Source organism: Papio anubis, chromosome 15 (assembly GCF_008728515.1).
Source record: "Papio anubis isolate 15944 chromosome 15, Panubis1.0, whole genome shotgun sequence".
In the NCBI taxonomy this organism is placed as follows: domain Eukaryota; kingdom Metazoa; phylum Chordata; class Mammalia; order Primates; family Cercopithecidae; genus Papio; species Papio anubis.
In genome coordinates, this window is record NC_044990.1 from 88,069,597 (window position 1) to 88,084,149 (window position 14,553).

Genomic DNA, 14,553 nt, shown 5'->3' on the forward strand with positions numbered 1-14,553 from the left:
TCTATTCTGTTTCATTAGTCTATGTGCCTGTTTTTGTACCACCACCATGCTGTTTGGGTTACTGTAGCCTTGTAGTATAGTTTGAAGTCAGATCATGTGATGTCTCCAGCTTGGTTCTTTTCACTTAGGATTGCCTTGGCTATTCAGGCTCTCTTTTCTTGGTTCCATTTGAATTTTAAAGTAGCTTTCCTTTTTCTAATTCTGTGAAAAATGTCATTGGTAGTCTGATAAGAATAGCATTGAATCTGTACACTGCTTTGGGCAATGTGGCCATTTTCACAGTACTGATTCTTTCTATCCATGATCATGGAATGCTTCTCCATTTGTTTGTGTTGTCTCTGACTTCTTTGAGCACTGTTTTGCAATTTTTATTGTAGAGATCTTTCACCTCCCTGGTTAGTTGTGCTCCTAGGTATTTTATTCTTTTTGTGGCTATTGTGAATGGAGTTGAGTTCTTGATTTGACTCTCAGCTTAGATGTTGTTGGTGTATAGGAGTGCTACTGATTTTTGTACATTGAATTTTGTATCCTGAAAATTTGCTGAAGTTGTTTATCAGATCAAGGACCTTTTGGGCAGAGACTATAGGACTTTCTATGTATAGAATCATATCATCTGCAAAAAGGGATAGTTTGACTTCCTCTCTTCCTATCTGGATGCCTTTTATTTCTTTCTCTTGCCTGATTGCTCTGGCCAGGACTTCCAGCACTATGTTGAAAAGGAGTGGTGAGAGAGCACATTCTTGCCTTGTTGTGGTTTTTAAGGGGAATGTTTGAGTTTTTGCCCATTCAGCATAATATTGGCTGTGGAGTGGTCATAGGTGCCTCTTATTATTTTGAAGTATGTTCATTCAATGCCTAGTTTGTTGAGAGTTTTTTGCATGAAGGGATGTTAAATTTTACTGAAAGCCTTTCCTGCATTATATTTATTTTCTGCATGTTGCCACTCTTTTGGAAATTCTTCCATAATTTGATCAATAAACACTGACAAGAGCATTCCTGATTAAATTTTCCCATCTTCTGTATTGTGCTTCTATGTTGTTTGGGGCATGCAGACATCCATTTTGCATGCATTCATTTACAGACCAATTTGATGGAAACAATCCTGGTTATCGAACAGCAGCACCATTACTTAAGCGTCTTCTTGTCCTACTGTGCACAGATTTTCAAACCTACTGTGTACAGGAGTTTCACTGGCTTCCTCAGGCCAATGTGGCTTTTATTCATTAACAGCTCCTGGAATATCATCAGCTGGAAGAAATGCCAGTACAGGAAATAATGCATTGTTAGCCTAAAGTTTTCATAGTTGCTGTATCACAAGGCCAATTCATTCACCTGGATTTTCTGCCAAATGCACTGGGCTAACCAGGGAAAACAAACTTTTTTGGTAACACTTTGAAATTCGCTTTTAGAAGCCAAGCTTATGGTACACATAACATGATGCGACCATCCTGTGATCACAAGTTTTGGGATTTGTGAGATTAGGGATTTATACTTTAGGGATTTTGATCTTTAGGGATTTCAACCTTTAACATTATGGCTTTCAGAATTGTGTCTTTGGGAATCATGCTCCGCACCCCATGTAACAACAGAGGCAGAGACTGGAGTGATGCACCAGCAAGTCCAGGAATTCCAAGCTGGTTCCAGTAGGATCTGAAAGAGGCCAGGAAGAACTCTTCCCACAGCCTCAGAGGGAGCATGGTCCTGCTGCACCTGGAGTTCAGCCTACAGAACTGTGAGAGAATGAACTTCTGTTGTTTTGAGCTAATCGGTTTGTGGGACTTGTTAAGACAGCCCTAGAAAACAAACACAATTCTCAAAGGAGAAAAATAAACACGGCGATGAATACATGAGTGCTGTGGTTTCAGAGCAGAGAACGCTTCATCGTAACCCAACTGAGCATCTCTGCCCTCCCTCGGATGCTTCACCTTGAAGGTGATGCCCTCACCTTGGAGAGGTGCACAGAGTGCAGGCTTGGGAGAGGGAAGGAGCAGCCCTCTATGGAGGAAGCACTGCCTTTGAAGCCCATGCCTCCCTCCCCTCCTTCCCTGTGCCTCTGTCCATCTTCTGATGCTGGTCCACCCACTCAGCCCTGCCCCGGAGCACCATCATTCTTCACAACTGTCCACTTCTTCAGCTCAGCAAGCCAGTATCAAGGTTGGTATTATCTTTCCCAGTGTGAAGAGGAAAGAGGACAGCTGTCTTTTCAGCTTCATATGATGAAACTCAGGAAAATATATCCATTGTTTCTCTCTTCAGTGTCACCTTTCCTTGCCTACTTGCATAAGTAATAAAGCTTTAAAAAATACCTAAGTTGGTTACTAAACACCAGTCAGTGCAGACAAGGACCCAATATCATACACTTGATTCAGCTTTATTTATCACCTGCTCTGAAGGCTTAAAACACAAGCGCCTCTAATGCTTCAAAAATTCACTCTTATCTATATTCCATAGAGGGGAACAATCTATCACATTAACCTTTAGAATATCATTTCAAAATATTATACCTTCTGCAGAAAGCTTATTCACAGTCAGCTATTATACATAAAAAGCAAAGGATGTCTGCACATGCAGCTGGCAGCCAGGGAGTTAAGTAATATTGTAAGAAATCATGGATACCTAAAAGGAGCATAAAATACTTTTCAAAGGAGAAAAATGGTGTCGAATAACATTTGCCCCAGAGCATGGGTCATTCCTGCAGCCCACACCCCTCCCCGGGGGCAGTGACACATTGGAAGAGAGCCTCCCACCTCCTGCCACTCTCCTTTGCTCCCAATACTGGTTCTAAAAGAACAGAATATCCCAAATCCTTCACATTCATGATTCACACCTAATGGTTAAAAACTGTAAAGGAAAAATTGTCACGCTCTCACCATCCTCCCAGTTACATGTCCAGTGGTGTGGGGACACCATGTGTTCAGTGTTCAGAACCTGGGGGCGCTGCCGGCCAGAGGACCCGTCGCGTCAAAGTCCTTGCAGGGCTAAAGAGGAAGAAAGACTATCACAGAGACAAGTCCTTAAAAATATTGTCAGAAATGAAATGGGCTTTCCCCTCATAGCTTTACAGAAATGATGCATTTTCAACTAAAATATCCTGAATACGACCTTTACTCCGAAGTTTTCAAAAATGATGTGGTTTCTTCCCAGGCATGTGTATTCTGTATCACAGATTGAAAGGCCAGGCCTCCATACCCAGGAAAGAAGAGAGCTGAGGACCTTTTCTGGATAATTCAGAAAATGAAAGAAAAACCTCCTTGCTCTACATTGCCCAAATTATTTAGGAGCACGGGGAAGGTGTTGCCTGGAATGTCCATGAACGGAGACGTCGTTCTGCTCCCTTTTGCCAGTAAAGATCTGGCGAGACAGGGCCCCAGCAGTCGGGTTTTCATCCTGGGTTAAAATAGAACGAATTGACACAAATAGACGACTGTCTGGGGATGAAGGAAGACGTTGTCTCCTTTGAAGCTGATGGGAAGCAGAGTTCGATAATTGAAACAACAGAGCACAAACTTTAGGGACTCTGCTGCTGCTGCCACAGTCACGGGTTCTGCGTACACAGAGGGTGTTTAATTATTTTAAAGGGCACCTTAATCCTCCCTTATCTGTGCAGAGGGCTTCTAGCATCGGCTTTGCCAGAGCAGCCCTTCCGAAATGCTATGTGTGTGGGGTAGTAGTAAACTTTTCTCTGCAGTCAAGGTTTTCTTCCACTAATCATGTTCTTGGTGTAATTTAAAATATTTCCTTCACATACGACAGCAAGAGCTCCACCCTGAGCTATTTTTGTTTGTTTAATGTTCTCGTTTGCTTCTCCTGAAAACCATACAATCCTCGCTATAAATAATACCTTCCACTAAAAATATATTCAAAATGGTATCACCGACTGCAGCTTAAAATACTAAGCATAGAAACACACCATATGGATTTAGACCAAAATATTAAGAGGTGTCTGGTGGTAAATCGGTTTTATAATATGGCTCTCTGGCCTCTTCAATCAGAAAGAAGCTGAGGCCAGGTCATCACATGGAGTAGTTTGTCAGACAGATTCATTTGATCTGATACGTTCGTTTGTGTACACTGGATGAACATGGCTATTCCTGGTTCACATGACGAAGCCTGGGGTCTATCACACTGGGAAGCGGGCAGAAGTGGGCGGAGGGGACAGAGACTCCTGCTATATGCAGAAATTGTTCTCTCTTCTTATGATAGCATGAATCTCAGGAGGGACTGACCCCTGAGGAGAAGAAATACACATACAAGGCAGGAGGTGTGGATGGAGAGATGGGAAGTAGAGTCCATGCCAGGCTGCCGCAAGGCCGGGGAGGGCTTAGGACAGACTCTGAGCCCAGCGATGGCCACCTGGCCCCTTCCCCCTTGTGGGAACACACCCTAAGCCTCCTTTACAAAGAACTATACTGAGAAAAGGGAACTGATCAGAGGTGAATGTGAATTAGGAAGTATTAGTATTTTGTAATATTTTTAAATTAGAGGACAAAAAAAATGACACCATTTTAAAATAAAACAATGGTATGCTAAAAATACCAATTAATTATTCTGAAAATATAGATGAAATGCAGCTGAAGTTTGCTGCATTGCACATTTAAGCACAAAACACATCACGCTCGTCAATCAAGCCATGTCCCTGCACTCCTAATGCTGCTCCGTTTACTGCTGCACTGAGAGTCCAGGCTCTAGCCACGCAGGAAGGAGCAGAGAGGAGCAGAGCACACACCCACACGGAGGCTTGAGGATCATGATGCTGCTCGAGAACAAAAATCTCAGACGTGAGGGTGATTCGAAGATGCACTCAAGCTGCTCTCTAGATATTCTCCATGCAAGAGCTGGTGCACCACCCGACAAGCAGTCCACACATCTCCTTCTGGGCAAGAAGCTCAGGCTGGGCTTCCTGAAAGTCGTTTAATCCAGCTTACTGGAATATTTGAGTAACCATCAAAACATAACTCCAAGGGCTTTACACCGACCCTGCTGACACGTCTGACATTTCAAATCACAGAACTATAAAAATTCTAAAAGTCATTCCGCAACGGTGTCAACCAGTCAGGAAATGTGCTTTCTCATACATGTCATTTTTTATTTGATCAGAGATGAAAGCATCCAGTTTTGAAACGAAAGTGCATTAAAACATCTGTTTCCTGGGACACATTAAAGACACCAGAGTCTAGCAGAGATCAAGGGGGAAAGACAGAATCAGTCAAGGAGAAGAAAACACTTTGTTTTAGGGGGGAAATCAAGAATACAGTGAATCTGGCAATGCCTATACAAGTCCACAGAGGTATTTTTAGAAAACTGAAATATGTAATCTCAGGATCTCAGTGTGAAAGGGCCTTGGGGGTCAGCTGGGTCAAGTCCCTTATTTACACAGTGGGTGTCTGGGACCCACAAAGTGAAGGAAACAGGCTCTAGATGCTTTAAATACATGCCTGGGAAAAACTCAGAAAAGTGGCAGTGATATGGCTTGGCTGTGTCCCCACCCAAATCTCATCTCGAATTTCCACGTGTTGTGGGAGGGACCTGGGGGGAGGTAATTGAATCATGGGAGCAGGTCTTTCCTGTGCTGTTCTCATGACAGCGAGTAAGTCTCATGAGATCTGATGGTATTATAAGGGGGAGTTTCCCAGCCCAAGCTCCACTCGTTGCCTGTCACCATCCACGTACGATGTGACTCGCTCCCTCTTGCCTTCTGCCATGACTGTGAGGCCTTCCCAGCCACGTGGAACTGTAAGTCCAGTTAAACCTCTTTCTTTTGTAAATTGCCCAGTGTATTTGACTTTCTCTAAAGCACATGCTTTTCCTTAGAGGTATTTGTTTTTTTTTTTTTCGTGTGAGGTCCCCTGTATGAAATATTTGGATGGGTAACTATTTTGAATAGTCATAAGATTAATATCTGAAATAACTGTAAACTTATTTCTACACTGTTAATCTACACAGTGTTCTGAGCCTAAAGTTCTTATTTTTCTCAACAAAGTAATTAAAGGGAATGGGTTTCCCTACTGCATAGTTTTAAAATCAGTATATTTGACCAGGCATGATGGTGCACGCCTGTAATCCTAGCACTTTGGGAAGCTGAGGTGCGCAGATCACTTGAGCCCAGCAGTTCAAGAATATCCTGGGAAAAATGGAGAAACCCTATTCTACCAACAAACAAACAAAAAATGAAACAAAAATTATCCAGGCCTGGTGGCACACAACTGCAGTCCCAGTTACTTGGGAAATTGAGGTGGAAGCATCACTTGAGCCTTGGAGGTGGAGATCACAGTGAATTGAGATCATGCCACTGCACTCAAGCTTGGCATGACAGAGCGAGACCTTGTCTCAAAAATAAATAAATAAAATATGTTTTTAAACTCCAAGAATAAGTAGTTTGGAGTCCCCATATCTGTTTGTGGGATTTGCAATCTCAAAATGCAACTTTTTTTTCAACTTATACACTGATAAATGTAGAAGATAACTCATTTATTTCTTTCAGTCATGTCAAGGGGAAAGAATAAAAGGAAAAGAACCCCTGGACACGAAATGCCTGCAGTGTGTTTTCCGGCCTGGGACCCGTGGGCATTCTGAGTCAGCAGGAAGCCTCTTTGGGGTGGCACCATCCCCGGCACTGTACGATGTCTCACAGCATCCTGGGATGCCCGCAGCACCCCCTCCCCACACTGAGATGTGACAACCAAAAATGTCTTCAGACATTACCACCATGTGTCCCGGGGAACGAAATCCTCCAGATGAGCACAACTGCGCTGCAGAAAGGAATATCTAGAAATGGGTGCATTTTAAAGCCAGAATCAGCAGGCAATTCTCAAGTAAACAGCCTTCGTCATAGCCATGCAATCGCAGCCTAGGATGTGGAGTGTGAAACCGTAACCATGATCAGCCTCCGAGAGGGTGGTGCTGCAGTGACTCACTCTGAGAGAAAATTTACACTAATGATAACAGGGTACCCAATACGGTACCAAAGGGTTTAATCCTACCAATGGCTCCTTACGGAGGGTCGCCTTCCCCCCGCCAGCTTTTCCAATGGGGAAAGGCAGTCATCAAGAAGGCACTTCTCACAGCGCTAGGAAGTAGGGTGTGGGGTATAAAACCTAAACCCAAGTGCATCAAACCCTTTTGTGCTTTCTGTCTCCTTAACCAGCCCATCACCGGGTCTAGGTCTCGTTGGGAGCCATCCCAATTTACGGGCAGTCACTTTGGTAAGGTATGTCCTTGAGTCAAGAGTTCTGAATGGTTTTGTCCATTTTGGGTTTTTTGACCAGCAATGACGATCTAGGGTATCTTTTTATTTTACTACTCACACTGATTGTACGAAGTCTAGATGTTTAAGCAGTGCTGACATGGAGAAAAGCCTTGTGGAACTGTCTTTGTGTTGACCAGGAGGACTGCTCCGTGTTCACAGGCTTCAGATGACATCCCCGGAGTGCTCCACAAACCACGCATCCCGAACGCTTCAGCCACGGAGAACTGCTACAGACCGTTAAACGGTTACAGCAAAAGTCCAGTTAGAAATTTTTATTCAGGATGAAAGAGAAATCTAACACTGATAAACTTCGACTTTGATCCTTGAACTACCAAAGCATTCATACAACATACTGGTTAAGTAAAATCCCACCAAACAGGCAATGTCCAGCTCCAGACAGTCCCATGGCCATGAAGAAATTAGAGCATCTGGCAGCTCACCTCCGTAACAGTGTTTAGAGGGGCCTTGTGGTTGATGAATGAGCATTAACATTACAGATGGATATCGAGAAATATTATGAATGGGTGATTAATCACATGGCAACAAAAACAATTGCAGGGTCACATTTCTGGATCAGACAATCAGACACAAGTTTGAAGTTGAAAATAACAAAATATGCTTTGCCTAGGGGCCGGGCACGGTGGCTCACGCCTGTAATCCCAGCACTGTGGGAGGCGGAGGTGGGAAGATCACGAGGTCAAGAGATGGAGACCATCCTGGCCAACATGGTGAAATCCCATCTCTACTAAAAATACAAAAATTAGCTGGGCATGGTGGCATGCACCTATAGTCCCAGCTACTCAGGAGGCTGAGGCAGGAGAATCGCTTGAACCTGGGAGGCAGAGGTTGCAGTGAGCCGAGATCATGCCACTGCACTCCAACCTGGCAACAGAGCAAGACTTCGTCTCAAAAATAATAATAAAATAAAATAAAATAAAGTAAAATATGCTTTGCCTATTAGAAACTGTAAGACCAACATTTACATGGACTCTTTGTCTCCTATCATGTCCATTAATATTCTAGAAATTGTGGAGGGGTAGAGATGGCAATACCAGAAATATTTTTGTCCCCATAATAGAAATTAGTGGATGAATGTGATGTAAAGGTCACAGTTACTAAATCCTAACATTGCTCGTTATTTAACAAATACTTGTTGGGTACATCTGGGGGAGACACAGGGCCTGACATTGAGAATATGGAAGTGAACAAGTAAATATGGTCTCTGTTCTCATGAAACTTACAGTTTTGTGAGAAAGGCAGTAAAGAGGTAAGTCAGTCAGTTTTTTAAAAACAGAATTATGGTGAGCGCTATGAAGTAAACAAAGCACAGTCATGAGAAAGTACGCTAGGCAGGGCAGCCTTTAGCATACAGCCAGGAGCAGCCTTTGCTGGGGCAGGAGCTAAGCTGAGAACTGGAGACGTAAGACCCAGCATGGGAGGAGGGAAGTGGAAGCACCTGTGAGGAAGGAACATCGCACAGAGGATTCAGAAGCAGGGGAGAGTTTGGCGGAGTTGAAGGTAGGTGGGGTGTCTTGAACACCATGTGTAAGGGGCATGGCTCCTGTGGAAAAGGGAGAGGAAGTCAGGTGGTGCAGGCCTTTGCTGGCCACAGGCAGGAGTGTGGGTATTTTTCTACTGGTCATGGGAAGTCACTGAAGAGTCGAAAGTAGGCAAGTAAGAGGGCCCATTGAGCTCTGAAAAAGATCTCAATGGTGGCCATGGGGCCACAAGAGGGGGAAGTCAGGGGAGTGGTTGGTGGGGGATGGCAGGAAGCCCATGGGGTGGCGAAGATGAGACAGGGGTGTGCTGGGGTGAGGGCAGTGGAGAGGGGAGACGTGGTTGGAGATGACAGGTCACTTGGAGACTTAGTGGGGTGTGCTGACGAGAGGGGTCACAGAGAGGAGCAAACACAAACAGGGGAGACAGAGAAGCTGCCGGATTCTTTCCTGAACAGCCGGGTGGTTGGCGATGTCTGGGTAGAAATGGGGGCACTGAGGGACAGAGGGAGAGTTTAGAGTTCTGTTTTGAATAAACATGAGTTGTGCATGAGACTTTGAATTAGAGAAGCTTACTAGGAAGTTAGACACACAGAGCTGGATCTCAGGAGAGAGACAAGAACTGAACATATAAACTGGGGAGTGTAGAGATTGAAATCATGAGAATGAGAGGCTCCCCTGTGGATGGTCCAGGCAGAACCCTGAAGAGCTCTAACACAGAGAAATTGCTCAGGGGAGAGGGGTTGGAAAAGAGTGGGGGCAGGAATCCGGAGGGGAACCCCAAGGGCGCAGTCTCACAGAAGCCAAGCCCTGCAAAGAATGCCCCTTATGCATTCAACAGGTATATTTTGCACATCTGCTGTGTCGGGCAGTTTTTTGATTGACAGTGATTAAAAGATCAACAAGACAGACAAGGTCCTTGCCTCTTGGAGCTTACATTTTGGAGAGAGCGTATGTTTCAGAAATGTGTGATTAGCTAATTGTGTTGAGCAATTCTGAGAGGGGAGGAAACAAGGACATATGTGTTATTGTGATTTGGCAATGGAGAGGTTCTTGGTGGTGTTGACAAGAGCAGTCCCAGGGGTGTGGTCTGATGGAAGCCAGGTTTGAGTAGCTTGGTTTGTGTCCACATAGTCCCGGTGGAGAGGCCATGCAGGCAGCACATGCGGACAGAGTTTTGGGTTGAGACAGTCTCTTTCTGTCTCTCAGGCTGGAATGCAGTGATGGCATGATCTCGGATCACTGCAACCTCCACCACCCAGGCTCAAGCGATTCTCATGCCTCAGCCTCCTCAGTAGCAGGGATTATAGGCAGGCACCACCATGTCCAACTAACTTTTGTATTTTTAGTAGAGATGGGGTTTTGTCATGTTTGCCCGGCTGGTCTCAAACTCCTGCCCTCAAATGTCCATCTGCCTCAGCCTCCCAAAGTGCTGGGATTACAGGTGTGAGCTACTGTGCCTGACCCCATATGTCTTTATGTAAAGAACAAAGACCCAGAGCTTGTTAAGCACTGATGGAAATGATCCCATGGAAAGGAGAAATTAATGCAAGGCAGATTGGGGCAAATAAACACAGGGTTTTTTGGGAAGGGAGGAGTGGGTTGAAAACAGAGCATACATAAAGAGATGGAGTTCTGATACAGAGAGAATCAGAAAGAAAGGGGACAATGAGCTCAAGGCAGGGAATTTTAGAAACGTGCACCTGGGAAGATATGTGTGTTCTTACCAGACGGCTTCTAATTTGTTGGTGAAGTACAAGATCAGGTCACCAGCCAGAGAAGGAGACAGAAAAGAGGTTGTGAGAGGTTCCACAAAGAGGAGAAGACATCAAATGGGCATCAGGAAAAGTGGAAAAAAATGAAAGACATATAGCAGGTTCGTGCTGTCTGCCTGCTTGAAGGTTTGTGCTTGTGAATTTAGAGTCCAACCAGGTGGCCTCGTTGTGCCATTTTCTCCAACCATGTTGACCCCTTGAGCATATGTCAACAATGACATAACCCACCCAAGGGTGAAGTTTACAGGTAAGTCAGACTGAGGAAGAGAGACAGAAAAGTCAAGGGGCTCAACGGCATGTGTTTGTCATAAAAGTAGACCCTGGAAGGAAAGTGAAGGAAGGATAAAGTCTTTGTCAGCGTCTAAAGACAAAGATCTGCTCGTCTCTGCAGCAGCTGAGCAGACAGCTGTAGCATATGGCTTCCAGATCACACGATACCTGAATCCTAGATTCCCTGTGACCTCAAGGTCCCCAAGCAATGATGGTCTCAGATGTCCTTGCTGATTTGTTTTGGTTGGATGCCCCTCTCATCTTTGGTCATCTTGGATTCATCCTATCTTTGACTCCTTGGCTAGGTGGATGCCTTCAATTACATACAGTGGGAGACAACAGCCCCGAAGTGAATTGTAAACATGCATGCTATCTAAATGACCTGGAGAAAGGGACGTGTTTTGTATCATCTAAAAAAAAATGAACATTTACCTGAGATAAGGCCCCTGTCTCCTGGAGAAAATACATATGAGGATGCATAAAATGTGGTATGTGGTGGGAAAAAAAGGAGGGCCTGAGGGCAGAGATTACAAGGACTTAGTTCCACTTGTTTGGGGAGACGAGGCCAAGAGAGCTGGTCTTTGGACGCCCTGGTGGCATAGCACTGAAAAGAATGTGGGTAGCAAGAGAGCAGAGAAAAAAGGACAGTTTAAACCAACTTGTTCGTCTCGCAATTTTTATTTCTCTACCTCCCAGTCAAAGTGCCATTGTCTACAGCCACTTTAAAAATGCAACTGGACTGGAAATCCTCCTACTGTGGTTCAGCGTTGCAGGAACAAAAGCCTGAGACTGACACAACGTTTCTGGAAAGTTGGCATTGCTTTTTCAAATGAGCTCCTTTATCCTCTTGCATGTTCATTTGCAAGTAATTAAATACACACACGATAGCAACTCAAGGATTAGGAATGTCACTGACAAGAAAAGTAATAAACAGGAGGAAATTAAAAGAACCCACTAAGCCCCAGGAAAAAAAAAATCTAACAGATTTAATCAGGAGAAATAAAATATTCTCTGGTCCCTGTTATGAAGACCCCTGGTGCCAAAGAAACGTGGCAGAAATGGGACAATTAAAATGGATGTGGGGAGGGTGACAGAGCCTCACGATGAAACAGGGAGGTAGCTGTGCAGGGCAAGCAGCCCCAGCAGAATTCAAATGAGGGTGTGAAACCTAAACAAGAGGCCCGCCAAATGGGAAGAGAGGCCGCGAGAGCCGCGTGGCAGCGCCTGTCTGTGCAGTGATGGCAAGAAACCCACAAGCCTCCCAGGCAGATCCTGGGAGATCCAGGCATCTTGTTTTAGCTAAGCATGTGTTACACTCTCCTGCAGTCTTGCATGTCTGCTACAGAGTCAGGATTCTGAAGATGTGACAAGCCACTGACGATGATTGTTCTCCCTATAGACACCCCTCCCCATCTAGCCTTACTGAGCAGACAGAACTGATGGTTCACATAACGCAGAAAAGGGATTAGACGATTTGACCTGCCCTATTGGAATACTTCTCATCCTCTGTGATAGATGGATTCTTGACAAACTGCTTATGGCAACAAACATTTAGCAACATCATGACTGTCTGGGTCTAGCAAGTAACCTTACCCTGGAGTGATTTATTAGGCAGGCTAGAGACAGCTTCATAACTCACTACCTGATCTTCACTGAGAAAGGGAGGATGCCGGAGGCTCCCTTCTCCTTAAATATACCCACCAGATAGTGGCCACGTTAATTAAGGGCCTACTATGTGCCAGTTCCTTACATATATTTTCATTCATTTATAAATAAATCTTAACACAGTGTCTACTATGTGTTGAGTTCTAGGGTTACCTAAGAAAGAAATGGGCAGAGCCCCTGTCCTCAGGGAGTTTGAGGTTTAGTGTACCAGGCAGTATAGGCCAGGTCTCAAGGCTGTGTTCAATTGCCAACCAAGTCCTGCTGCTTCAGCCTTCCACTGCCCACTCTTGGGTCCATACGAGGCGGCATTGCCCAGTAGATCCAAAGCCACAGCCACAGGTGCTCATACAGCTGAGAAATTACATGTAATTTAAATAGCCACGTGTGGCTGGTGGATGCTCTATTGGACAGTGCAGAAGGGAGACTATTGACCCAAGATATTCCAACCTCAAAGGCAAGGATGCTCTGAAGATGAGGTGCCTTGGCAACTGCTCTCGATGACATGTAAGGAGCTGCATGGGGCACACCTCTCCACAGCAGCTGTTTATGCTGCGTCTATGATGTCCCCAAGGGCTCCTTAGGGACTGGGTGGAAGGGGTGTTGCCAGACAGGGCAAAATGGCCTGGGAATTTCTGGTCTGCCAAAACTGTGCTTAGCTGTCTGCCAGCATGGCCCTCCTGCACAAAGTTCCATATTGTTGCTTCCTTAAAGAAAAAGAAAACCAAGCTCTATTTTTGAATAAAAGTATACTTTTCTTTAAAAGAGAAAACTCTTGCTGTGTATGTGATATATGGTAAGTTGCACCACACTTGCACAATGCATGCTACATAAAACAAAGCATGTGTTGACTTTGCTTTCTATTTTTATGTTATGGTAAAATATGGTCATGTTTTGGTTTCCAAATAAAAATACTGTGCACCTACCTACCCCCCTCCCCCGGATATCAGTGCTTCAGCTTAAATGGGGAGTCCTCCCCTTCCTGCCGCTACATCCCTAGTCCCCATTCACAGTGAGCCGCCGTCCAGGGCCTGGAGTCAGAAAAGTCTCTCCCAGCACGTGCGTGTCCAGACTGAATGCCCTCTGCTCCCCCTCCCTGTCCTGGGACATTGCTTCAGGCTCGTGCATCCTCTGAGAGATATGCGCCTGCTAGCTACTTCCTTCTGGGATGTGCAGGATCACACCCCACCTTCAGGCAGAGGGACATGGGACGATTCTGTGTCTGGACACCCTGTGGGAAGGTGGAATATTGTTTGCTGCTACATTTTCCCCCTCTTCTCCTTCTGGAACCCTCTCAGAATATGCCTGCCTCAATAGGAAACATGATAGCAGCCGTGTTAAGAGTGCAAAACCAGAGAGGGTAGGTGACAGGCAGCCGCCTCACATGTGGTCGGCACCGCGTAAAGCCCACATCCAGGCTACAGGGTCCCCCAGCTGCAGTGCCCCCCACCCCCATCAGAGATGATGGATTAAAATGAGGTCATTAGGTTTAACCCTAATCAAATATGACAGGTATCCTTGTAATAATAAGAGGAAAGTTGGACACAGAGACATGGACAGTGAAAAGACAAATCGAATCACACAGGGAGAAAAGCATCTACAAGGCAAATCCACTAACCATCTGTGCTGAGCTCCAAGTCTGCTAGCAAAGGCTGTTACCCCTGAGCCCCCACTCCACGATTTCGGCTTCAGCAGCCCACAGAAAGCCCTTGCATGGCATTTCAGCAGATTCCATGGTTTTCCCAGCAGATGTCTCTTCTGGCGTTAGAAGATAGCTTCACTTCCATGCAACTCTTCCTTTCCTCTCTCTTAATGCCTTGAGGCAACTTCTGTACCATGAGCCAGTCTCCACCACAGTCCCAAAAAGACAGAACTCTCATCCACCAAACGGAGGCCGACCTGGCAGTGCCCACCCAAGGCCACATTCCCGTGTAGGAATGTCCCCACTGCACCAGGGCAAATGCCCGTCATCTGCATTTCATGTGGACTCCAAGTTGGTCTTTAGGCACAGATGCACATGGCATGCCTGTGAATTCTGACAGACTGGGGGCGTGTTTACCTTTGAGAAACTGAAAGGTTCACACACACCCCGCCTGGTGGAGGC